The sequence below is a fragment of the Egretta garzetta genome, unplaced genomic scaffold (assembly GCF_000687185.1).
Source record: "Egretta garzetta isolate BGI_Z169 unplaced genomic scaffold, ASM68718v1 scaffold551, whole genome shotgun sequence".
Classification (NCBI taxonomy): Eukaryota; Metazoa; Chordata; class Aves; order Pelecaniformes; family Ardeidae; genus Egretta; species Egretta garzetta.
Window position 1 is genome coordinate 79,003 of NW_009258493.1, and position 8,828 is coordinate 87,830.

Sequence of the window (8,828 nt, forward strand, 5' to 3'; positions counted from 1 at the left end):
GTGTAGATAAAGCCACGGCGGCTACAAATCACGGAATATTTCGCAGTGCCCTCCGGCCTCTGCTGCCGCAGCTCGAAAGCCCAGCTGACATTTCCTGCAGCCATCCCGGGATGGGGCAGCACAGATGCAAGGTCTCAGGAGTCGAGCGCAGGAAATTGAAGCAGCATCTGAACATGAGTGAGCAAATGCCATCTCTCCAAAATCCTTGCTGCCCGCATGCATTTGGCACCTTCAGGGATCAAGAAAAAAAATAATTCAGTGATTCCAGAAACAAATATCCTATTAAACTTAATTTTTTTTTTTTCAAGGAGGAGACTGAGCAGTTAAGAGACCTTTAGGAGGACAGAGCACCTTAACATCCATCGACTTTCCCAAAGATGGCTCCTAGCACAACTTCCACAGCGCTTCGCATTCAAGACACCTGCATGACCATTGCTGGTCCAGCACCAGTGAATGGCCAAGAGATGGACACAGGACCTGACAACCTGACTCTTGCCTAAGCCAAACCCTAGGTATTTCAGCAAATCACACTCGACATTTGTCTCTTTGTGTTGCACTTTGCGTCTAGTTCTCTTTTTAAAAATCTTTCCGGCTTGGTCAGCTGTTACCAGACCTGCCAGTTCTGCACAGCCCCGAGCTCGACTCAGCCATCTCTCCTCACACCACCTGATGGTGATGCATACCACTGAGCAGAGGATCAACTACGAAAGGTTCAAGTGACAAGGTCTGCTAGTACTACGAGGTACATGGTTTAGTGGTGGGATGGCAGTGTTAGGTTAATGGTTGGACCTGATGATCTTAAAGGTCTTTTCCAACCTAAATGATTCTGTGATTCTACCTCTTTTTTTATTTGTGGGGCTCCACTAGTGATATCACCTGCTAACCTCACCAGTAAATTTCAGCCAGGGCAGATGGGAGAGGGAAGGTGTTAAAACCACATCCAGCTCACCGTAACTAACCAACCGTTTATTACAAGCAATCAAAACCTAACGGGTTTATAATTGCTCGGCAAGATCCATACAAGATCCTATGTACACTGACTACGAATCTCAGACAGTAATTTATGCTGCCCTTTTAAGCTAAGCAGAACCTGATGACTCTATACAATGGAAGATCTCCAAAACGTAACTGATACAGACAACCATGTTGATGTTCAGAAATCCATCCAGAGAATTCAAAAACAGCTCCAGGAAAGAGTAGTGTTTCTTGAATATTCATTATGCACCCAGAAGACGACACATCTTTAAGACCAGCACACACCTAGAAGATGACTCCATCCAACCCTGCTCGCACTGGAAACTTTCCTGGATAATTTTAAAAAGGCCACGTGGTTTCTCAAAACTATAAAAAAGATACAAAAGCAACTTTGTACTGGTACCTGGAAAGCCTTTGTTAATGCTTCCCAGAACAAAATCATCCTTTTTCCTGTTGTTCCCTGCACAGGCTGCAAAGACGCAAAAAAATTCAGTTATCCTTTCCTAGCAACACAAAGGTAAAGCATTCACAAACAGCAGCTAGCGTTCTCATAGCCTTCCGCGTATTATAAATGGCTTTCCCAGTCCCTTCCCTGTAAATAAGCAATGCAAGTGGGTTAAGTACGGACACTGCACATCTTTCCACCCTCCAAAATAGCTTAATATTTATAGTCAACATCTTGTGAAAGCTGCAGCAAAACCTCATTGTAGGCAAACACACACACATCAATTAAAATTTTGAGACTACTTAAAATGAAAATGCTCTCAAGTCGGTACAACAAAAGCAATCACTTAAGATTTGGATATGAATTTAAATTGGCAACATTTGAAAGAAGCACCTTGTAATTACACACTGAGAAGCTGATGGCACTTTTTGTTTACCAAACTAAAAGTTAATTTTAATGGCAAAATTCTACCTGTTAAGTCCAAAAACACTGAGAAAAGCCACCCGCCAGAACACACTCAAGACTACCCATAGGCCAAGAGCTTTAAACCGGGAAAATACGCATATAAAAACCTAGTTAGAGCTGTCCAATTAAAAACATGTTCTACAGTTCAGAGATAAACAGCTTGTACAAAAAGGAGTGGAAGCCAGAGGCAGGTCCCTGCTTCACTGTGCTTTGCATACTTTGGCACCAAACAAGAACAATTTAATGTCTTTCAGATTCCTTCTGCCGCTACCAACGCCAGCTATGAATCTGTTCCAGCACACGAGGGATGCTGTTCAGTTCTTCAACGCTTCCAGCAACTGTACCGAAGAGTATTAGCATTGGTCTCACTCGCCCCATCTTCTCTCAGCCATTTTTTAACATACCTCGACGCAGAAGGTGCTGCAGCTTCTTCATGACTAACAAGGACTTTCAAGTAAGTGAGAGACAGAGAAAATACTCTGATGGGGTATGGTGCTAATCATTTAATATCTAGGGTATAATTTACTTACCACTACGAACTTCCAAGCTTTCATAATATGGTCTTCTTTTCTTTTTTTTTTTTTTTCTTAATATAGTGTTTGACTGGATAAAGGATTGTTTCTAAACCAAAACGTCGCAGCAAACCTCACTCAGGAGCACGTTAACTGGGTTCAAACTCACAACTCATTCCATGAGACTCTGTACCATTCAACATTTTTATCAATGACCAGAGGGGAAAATAGAGGACCTGCCGCCTTGGTTTGCAGATCATGAAGCCCAACAAACAGAAAGCATGGATGCGGACAACGTGTTTGGACAAAGCAATCTGACCCACGTAACAGCAGCCTGAGCTCACCAAACACAAAGTCTGTTTTTACAGAGCCCTGGCCAAACACACCTGCAGCACAGGGCTGCCCCCAAGCAGGCAGGAGAAATCCAAGTTAAAACTTCTTCACACAATACGGTAACAAAAAGGATAAAAGCAGAGTCCAAGGATGTATAACAAAGGAACAGCAAATAAGAATAAAGCAGTAAAAAAATATGTTTATCTCTGTACATTATACAGACGAAGTCTATTCTAGACTCCTCTATGCAAGTCTTCTAGTCACAAATATGGAAAATTTTAAGATGCAGAAAGCCATAACAACGCAAAGGGAATGGCAAAATGCCCTGCAATAAGAGAATTCAGAGATCAGACTGTTCAAGCTCTCAAAGGAGGTTAGGACTAAGACAGAAATATTATATATGCCCTCACGTAAGAAGAGGCAGCGTATTAATGTGTGCTTTGGCATAGCAGAGGAGGACATAACAAGAAACAACAGCTAAAAGCTGGAAATAGAGAAATCTAGAAGAAAATAAAGAAAAATACACCTTTCAGTGGCCAGACTACCAGAACAATCTACAAAGGAAAACGTTCACCATCACCAGCTGTCTTCAAGAGAAAGAGAGACTGTAGCCAAATGCTAATTTCTGGACTCAAAACTGAGTCAAATGATGGAAATTGAAGGATAAGTGGTACCTGGATATTTAAATTGGACATCCTAATATGAACCTCTGGCTTTAAAACTGTGAATAACTAAAATCTCAAATTAATTAATTGCTCATAGAGCTGCTTGAAGGTAGAAAGTACCAAAAATTACTCTGGGTTTAAAACTTTACAGTAGAAAAAAAGCATATGTCAATTGAGGAAACGTTGGCCAAGTACTGCAATAGTGCTTTTTGATCGGATGAACTCCTAAAGCTCCACATCCCCACGTAGTGGGTGTTAGGAGGGTTTGGTTTTGTTTCGGAGGGGGTGACTCAGAAGAAGCTCAGACAGCTTAGACATGGTTTGTGGGACTGTAAAATAAAGCGCTCCTTTTCTATCCAGTTAACCACAGCAACAGAGAACATCAATGCACGAGAGAAGAGAACAGAAGTGACAAAACAGAGAGGTCTATATAAAATTAACTTACCACATGAGTTCCGAAAATTCACACTGAAGTTCAGATCCTCCTGTCACCTTCTAAAAATGGAACCAATACTATTCAATTTACTTTTAAAATGCATTTTCCCCTAGTCTTCTCCTCCCTTCCTTGCTCACGTAGCCAGGCAAAAATCAGTCGCAGTTCTGATGTTCCTGCTTTGCTCAATGGCGAGATCAGTACAGCTTGCCAAGGAGGTAAGAGCAGCGTCCTTTCTATGCTGTGCCTATACCAGAAATATAACCCTAACCTAATGATAAATAAGGATCTCCAAGCAATACTGATAGGTTTTAGAAAATCTAAAGATTAATGTTTAAATAAGAAAACACGCCATGGAAACAGCAGCCTCCTGGACTGCTCTCAACCACATTTGTCAAAGACAAATTTACTCGCGAGGATCTTGTATCGGTTGGAAGCTCAGATAACATATTTTGCAGATTCCAATCCTCTTCTTTTCCTCATTCCCCCAATTAACTTTTTCTTCTCCCAATTAGTAAAACCAGGCAAAAGAAAGTGACCCTATTTATTTCCTTGCAGCACAGAGAAAAGCCACCAACTAACTTTGCCACATAAGCCACAAGCAGTCCTGGCCTGCTGAAGGATATAAAAATCAAATATGTTCACCTTAGGCAGCACCTAAGACATGAATTGAAGTTGAAGCCACTGACAACACAAGCTCATTAGAAGGGCAGATTTTAAAACTCCACGCTGTCGGCCCAGATGTCCAGTAAGCCGGACTGCCTAAGCTGCTTGGGAACAAAACTTATCCCTGACGTTCTGCCAATTAAAAAGCATAAAACCCCATGCCATCAGCGCTCAGCTCAACTTGCTGGAAGCAGCAGGACTAGAAGCACAGACCAGCCCGTAACAGCAATGTGCTCAGTTAGCTCTTTGAATCCTTTGGGACGGGGGGGGCAAAAAAACCCCATCTATCTTCTTGGCATAAGGAAGAAAACCAGAACTGAGGTTCAGACTGACCACATTTCAACCCAGTTTAGAAAAACAGGCATTTCTGCTTGGCGGAAGTGTTATAGTCTGTATGATCGAATACAACAAACTAAAAAAACAAGAGACAGAACAGTTTGTGTTCCGTCTGGCTAATGATGCAAGTAAGTGCAACGTACGTAGGAAGAGGAAATTATTGTACACATATACACATATGGCTCGTAATATTTCTGCTTCAACAATGAAAAGGAGAAAGATACAGCAAGAAAACATCTGCAAGTAACTGGGAGCTCCACTGCATTTCAGCGATATGGAGACATCCACCGTATTCATTCTTGTGAGTTCGGTATAGTTAATCTAAAGAATAAGATTATTGCAATTATAAAAATAACACTAAAAAATACATTTACTTATTGTAGCAGTCTCGCGTACTCACACAGCTTTCAGTAATGCTTTTAAAATACTCCGGTTAGCCCAGCTGACAGCCATTGCTCATCATTACTTGAAGTTACAATGGTTCACAAGTTTGTCTCGGCCGCCGGGAAGCCAGTCAATCAAGGAGATGGCAGAGGCAGACAAGTGACAGGCATCCCTGCGACAGGACAGTATCTTTTAACTTAAGGACCAAGCTTGTCAGCAGCCCACTCAAAAATAACCCCTGCAGCAACGGAAAAAGCAAAAAAGGTTGGGATTTATTTGGATAAGCCACCCAGCAGACTTAACTTACCATTTTACAACCTAGGAAAGAGAAGGAAGGTCAGTAACATCCTTCCTCCTTCAGTAATTCATTTTACTGCATAAAGTCTCCCAAACAAACTGCTGTGCTGCCCTGGTCAGGGAAAGATCAAGTGCTACTGGACAGAGCAAAGCTAAACGCCTTTTGCTGGAGCTGCCCTCAAGTTAAGCACCTCCAAAATACAGTCAAAACAAGGGGCTCTCCCTTGAGCTTGGGAGCACACAGAAAAAGGAGAAGAGCATCTATGCCCTTTGTGCAGCTTCTAAAGCTACACAGCACAGCAAAAGCAGGACAATCCTATAAAAAAAGCAGCTGCTTCATCACCTCACTGTGGCCATCTCCTCCGACACCTTTTCCTGCTCCTTTGGTAATTTCAACTTTCAAACCATCCTTAGCTTTGAGGTTCCTTCCACCCTACCACAGGGAAGACTCACAAGTGCATAATCTTCCTCCTCCCCTCCATACCACGATCTTTACCCTTAAGGATATCTGACTTTCTTATCCTTATAATAGCTACCCTTTCCCACAGGGTTACTTATAACCCCATGATAGCATCTCCACTCCCTCCGCAGCTTTCTTCATACCCACTGCGTCACTCTGGCTGCAGTTACGGGAAGGTCCCCCACTCCCTCTCATTTCCCCAATCCTCAGCTGATCCCTCTGCTCAGCAATCCTTCTCCCCCCATCCCCTTTTTAGGCACTTCAGACCATTCATACCTTCTTCTTGTCTGGTTTAGGTCCTTTCCCTCCTGAACCCATTTCCAGTGCTGTACATTTCCATTCCTGCCTTCCCCAATCACACTGAGCTTGCTTTAGGTGCAGGGGAGGGAAGAACAGCTCTCAGCAGCTCTCTCGCCTTTAATCCACTTCTCTCCAGCACATCAGAAGCTCAGAAACCTGAATATCACCTCTGCTAACCCTGTGTTGCCAACCTCATCTCGCCCCTGCCCACATCAATGCTCGACTCACACTCTTGCCCAACTAATCCTCCCAAACCCGAAATCTTTCCAGTTTCTTTCCAGAAAGAAGTCTGATTACAATAAAGAGAACTCTAAAATGCCTTTTTTTCCCCATCCAGTGACTCTCTTGAATTAGCCACATCACCAGTCCCAAGGCATTCACCTTTCTTCCAAACAGCTAAAAGGTTCCTTTGACCCACACACTTCTCTCCTGACCTTTTGTTTCTCTTCCTCTCTCGAGATGGTTACACATCCTTTCACTTCATCAAGATCACAAGCAGATCACCCAAGAACAAAATCCAAGGGATCTCTACAGCCTCCCTCCCCCTCGCCATGCCGCATCCGTCCCTGCTTCAAGCCATGTAATTTTAGAGCACCATCTCCCTCGCGTCGTGCCTGCTTGGGTCTCAACAGACGGGCAGTAACATGGGGTCACATCTGCAGTCATACTCAGTCAACGGACAGAAATTTCACCTGCTGAAGCTTAGACCTAAAACTGCTAGAAATTGCGTGAAAAAAGGCATTCTTAACACCAACAGAAACACTCCTACAAAGGGAGCCCACGTACAAATTTGTGACTTCACACTAACAGAGAGTCTTATTTTTGCTGTAGTTTTGAGACCGGTATTTCAGAGAGATGATCGAAAGTGGCACGCCAAAGACAGGCGTATTTTTACCTATGCTTAGCAACGGTCACAGCGCGGCTTTCACGGTGGACCTGCAAACACTCAGCATAGCAAGCCATTTCCTTTATTCCACACTGGTGCTATACTCGTGACCTCCATTCAGTGAAAAAAAAAAAAAAGGTTAACAATCTTCTCTGAAAGCGATTTTGATGAGGAAGAAGGAAAAATAAGATTCAAAAAGCCTCCTTCAAACAAAATACTTCAGAAAAATTGTTAGACTGACCAAGTGGCAGGGGGACGTGCACAGGCGCTTGAGCTCCCACCAATTCAGCACGACCTTGGCCAAAACACTTGGGCCCAGCCTCCCTCTCATTAGCTCTTCCACAGCTCATCATTTTCACGCTCAGCCCTCTGCAAGCCTTACCCAGCTCCAAACTGTTCTTCCCAGAGGACCGATTCCCCTTTTCCCTCGAAGGAAACTTTAACACACAAAATAAAATATCTTCTCACTGGCAAATTTTCAGGGAGAAAAGAAGAGAGAAGTTACCCTACTATAAATACAAACTCTACCTTTTTATTTTTCACGCCAGTCTATGGGAAGGAGAACGCAAGCCTGATATTTGGCATGGATACAGTCCTAATTAAAAATAGTGCCCTTTCTTAAAGTCAAGGGAAAACAGGGTTGTGACAGAGTTATTGTTTCCGAGCATGCTCAGCAGCCTTTAAGATTTCAGCATCGGGCAATGGAGCCCTGTTTCCTCTCTGACATCACTACACATTCTCCCTGCATGACCAGAGCAATGACACAGTAACAGGTTTTGCTGCTATAATTATTTTTTTTGCGAAGGGGTTGCCCTACAAAGGGACAAGAACAAGGACGCCGAGCAAAAGGCACGTGTGAACAAGTTGTGCAATATGCGACTACAGAGCTTACCCGTTTTCTGGGTATATCCTGCAGTACCCAGCTTGCTTTAGGTTCCCCATCTCTCCCCTCCCAAAGCAAACTATTACGAGAAATGTATTTTCAAACCCAAGATCTGGCTCACTCCACTTCCTGAAACAGGAACTTCAAAACCTAATCAGACCATTTCAATATTAATTACAACTCATTTCTTCATTTAAGGAAACAAATGATGCAAACCAGCCCCCATGTTTAGGGCTGCATTAGGAAGCCATACCTACAGTCCACAGATAAGGCAATGCAAAGGGTGCAGTCAACCACGCTGATGCGTATTTTCTCATGCATTTCTAACGCAGTTTAATAACGACTTAAGAAGCGCACATCCCCTAAAACATCCAGAAGGAACAACATAAATGAATTACTACTGGACGTCCTGACTGTTTGCAAGATTGCACTTTAACAGTACGTTAAATAGAACTACCCAAGCTCCGCAACTATAAAAAAAAACCCCACAGATCTTTAGGTGAAAGGCAGGAGTTTAGGTGAAAAAGCATTATTACAAGTTCGGGTTCCCGAACCAAGAATGACACATAAAAGCTCATCATTAGCTCTTCTCGAGCTGCGTTTCTTCTCGCTCCTTTTGTGTTTCTTTCTAACATCGAGACTCTCTCGGGCTGAAGTCAGAAAACAAAATGTCATTGTTTAGGCTTAATGAGTCAACCTTAATTTCACCATTGTTTATTTCGATCTCCTTTAAAACAGCAACAGTGGCGTTAATTACGTCGAAATACTAACGCTGTCTTGGGAGGGGG